The sequence below is a fragment of the Pinus tabuliformis genome, chromosome 2_1 (genome assembly GCF_031772625.1).
Source record: "Pinus tabuliformis cultivar Carrire ecotype Pingquan chromosome 2_1, CPIR1, whole genome shotgun sequence".
Lineage (NCBI taxonomy): Eukaryota > Viridiplantae > Streptophyta > Pinopsida > Pinales > Pinaceae > Pinus > Pinus tabuliformis.
The window spans coordinates 843092626-843096505 of NC_142299.1; the positions used below are offsets into that span (position 1 = coordinate 843092626).

The 3880-nt window shown below is 40.2% G+C and overlaps 1 pseudogene; it reads right to left on the bottom strand.

The window, feature by feature from the left end:
* Positions 1 to 2896: 2896 nt before the first annotated feature.
* On the bottom strand, positions 2897 to 3604 carry LOC149203285 (11-beta-hydroxysteroid dehydrogenase pseudogene; annotated as a pseudogene).
* Positions 3605 to 3880: the final 276 nt, after the last annotated feature.

Below are 3880 nucleotides of genomic sequence, written 5' to 3' on the forward strand. Positions count from 1 at the left end.
CTCACTTTTAACAAGCCTCTAGTAGAGATCAATAAAATCCTTTGGGCCAACATCATTCAATCTATCAATGATGTGTGGGTATGTATCCAAGTGATTTATGAACAGATTGATTTAGTAAAAGCAGCACATGGAGAAATTCAAAGAAGAAGAGCAGAGTTAGGACAAATGCCTGAACAAGCCAACAAGCTTATACATTTCTTAAATAATAGAAATAGGGAACAACTGGAAGCACTTGGAATCCCTGATAAGACTGACACTATTTTGGAAATCAAAAGGGTGCTAACTAAAAGAACTTTGATGCAGAATCTGGAGAGAAGATGCCAAGATATGCAAGTGGAAATCAATTCTTTGATGGAGAAGTTCACAGTTTTGTAGAATAAAGGGCTACCAAGTCCTTTGGCCATCAATGACAGATTAATGAAGCACATTGATTATGTAGGTAAATTGAATAAGTATGCTATAGATCAAGCTAGTTCATCAACAAGTGCATCAGGAATAAAAACACTTCCTACAGGCCGAGTTCTCTATGACAACTTGGAGAACTTATTCTATATTGAGCATGAGGTAAAGCATTTGTTTCAACTCCAGCCTAATTTTTTCAGATATACAAAAACTAAGGAGACTCTGAGGAAACTCCAGAAACACAGATTGCCAAAACAAAAATGGTGGGAAGACATATTGAGAATTTTGTAAATTTATTTTTGGTAAAAGGTAAATTTTCGACTTTTACCATAACAAGATGAATAAAGATGAAAAGGGGTCAAACAACTTCAAGTGTATCAGAACACGTGAAAAGTATTGGTCAAAACAAGGCAGCTAGTACAGAGTTACTAAAGAGGATAACAACAAGCCAAATAAAAGGGCCTGCCTCCTGCACATTCAATGAGAATAGGAACAGCCCATCATCAGTTCACTTTTCTCCTATCTTTGAGACTAAGTGTTTCTATTTTTCTGTAAAAATAATTAGTTATCACTAGAATATATCTCACTTTGTTATGAGATATTTTTGTAAATATTTTTTGTATAGATACCCCCTCAATTGGACTATTGAGTGTGGATTCTTAGATATTGCTGTAACATTGACTATTTTGGAACAAGGCGCTGTTTGGACCAACTTTGTGGCTTGCTGGATGAAGAATTGGAGCTAAGGACTTTGTCCAAATTCCTGAATCAAACACCAGATTAATAAGTTCATCTATACCTTGTGTTTTACAGTTTTCCTTGTTTAAAATATCATCTACGTTTCACATCTAAATGATAAAAGAAAAAAAATAACTCATAATTTGCTTAACTGCACTCTGCTTTCAATCATTATTATTCTCAATGTTTTCTTCTGAACTAGAATAAACAATGAATTCTTGATTGCTCTTGTTTCCTAGTTTGTTCATTTTAATCATTTAGTGAAGAATTCTTGATTGCTCTTTACTGATGGTTAGTCATTTTCTGCTCATTTAAAGTATTTTAATATATTCTTAGTTGTCCTTTAACCCTTTAAGCCTATTCCATTTTCCAGTCTCTGATTGCTCCTTGTTTCACTACCTTGCTCTGTTAAACCATCCTTTGTGAAGAAACCAATTCTAGTTAAGCCATTTTCTTTGACTCCATTAGCCCCATGTGTTGGACACCTAATCCTAAAGGGTTAGTGTGGAAGCTGAAAAGACTAAGCAGTCCAAGAGACCTTGGGATCTGAAACCCAAGAGTCACAACATTGTATTATAAATGTACATCTTCTGTTAATAAAAAAAATGTACTCAATGATTTATCTTTCATATTGTGTTTGTTGTCCATGTGTGTTTAACATGGTATCAGAGCAGCCGAATTCTGGCCCTGCTCATATTTGAGTCACTGTTTGCTTGTGGCCTTTTGTTGTGTTTCTCTCACCTGACCTATGCATTGACCATTAATGTTATGTGGGTCGTGAACTCCTTGTGATATTTTTGGTTGATTAATTTATGTGCTGGTGTTGAATTCGTTATATATATTTGTGCTGGCATATGTACAATTTTCGGTGCATTTGAATGAATACAACAATGTGTGCATTAAAAGCCCTGGCGCGCTGGCTCTGCCATCCCGACATTCCTGACCTCTGAAATCCGCAGGTCTCTGGCTATTTTAAGATTCTCTGTCTGACGACATTACCTGCGCTCTCATTCTCTGCCATTATCTGCGCTCTGCTCCATGTGATTTGTTGTAATTATGAATGGTCCATAAAAAGCATATGCGTTGGCTCCCATACGCTTCTACGTTACACCATTGACTGCGCCCTCTGTCCTGAGCGCATCAGATCTGCAACTAGCCTCCATTGAATGTCCACACCTGCGCTGCCCTGACATTCTATTTATGATTCCTGCGCTTCTCTGATCATAAACGTTTCATATTCCGAATGATGTCCATCAGTTACATTCGAATTCTGTCTGCCATATTCCCTTGAAACTGCTGTCTGCACTGTCTGTCCATAATTAACGCCTCCGTCCAGAGCGCTACTCTGCCATAACGCCTAACAGGAGCAAATTGGTCAAGAAAAACTGCGTTCCTCACACTATCAATCAACAATTCTACCATCTCGGGGAGATAGGTTTTGAGAGCATCGAAAGTGTACCCCATCTGTTCTCGGGATGCCGATGCCGTAACATTCCCTCCGATGGCTTCCACCTCACGTACCATCCGAAGATGGCTTCGGTTCTTTGTGGTTTTGAACGCCATTCGTTCCAGGAGGTGAGTTGCCCCGCTGGACAACGGGGTCTCATACACGGAACCACAATCAACGTACAATCCAATTGATGCAGTGGGGCTCGAAGAGTTTTCGGATGCAACTTTGAGACCATTTGGAAGGGTCGTGACAATGGTCTTTGTTGGTTCCACATGATCTGGAAGTGTAGCCGGAATACAGAATCGATTACTGTAAATGTGTGTCTCTGTGTGTTTGTTTTTTGGATCTGTCAATCTGTTCACAGTGTAGATCAGAATTGTTAGAAGAGGGGCACAAAAGCTTCTTTGCCCCCGTTGCATCCAGAACCGACTTCGTGAGTGGTTGTTGCTTCCCGCCTGGTGTAGAAGTTTTCTTGACAAAGAAAATGTAGAATACCCATTGTAGCAGTTCAGGGGCGAAAATCCTGTATAGAAAGATGACATTATACCACATGGGGATGGTCACATAACGCTTTCCTCTGCACGCTCCTTCCACGATAGCCTTCGCACAGTCTTCTGTGAAGACAACGGAAGAAGGCCCAACTTGCACATCTCGAGTTTCTTGGTCGACTTCCACCTCTCCTCGTTTGGTGACAAACTTGCCTATCATCATTTCTGACTTGATCCATCCTGGTGTTGCAATAGTAATGCTCACGGAAGAACCCACCTCTGCTCTCAGACTATCATAGAAATTAATCAGTGCAGCTTTTCCCGCATTGTAGATGCTCATCCGAGGCATCGGCAACCATCCCGCAGCAGAGGCAGTCACCACTATTCTACCAGAGGATCGCTTCAAATGGGGAAGCGCATAGTATGTCGGGTAAACGTTCCCCCAAAACGTGACATCCATAACATGTGGAAAAGCAGAAGTGTTCGCTTCTTCAAACAGGAAACTACCTGCTATTGCAGCATTGTGAGTTTATAATAATTCAAGGCATCAATATTTTCTGAACCATCCAAATATTATAACAATTATCAGACTATTATGTTTTTCGAATGAGTATGGTCACTATTTGCTGTGTGTAACTTCTTTCGCAATAAGGGAAGAATATTGTTGGTCACTTCAACTCCGTTTTTCTGGTTCGACTGTCGGAAGGTGCCTGGGCGCAAGGAAGAAAGATCTTCGAAACCATCGTTTTGCATGCACTCTTGGCGTCGCCTGAGAGATCAGAATTCCACCAGGTTCCACCAG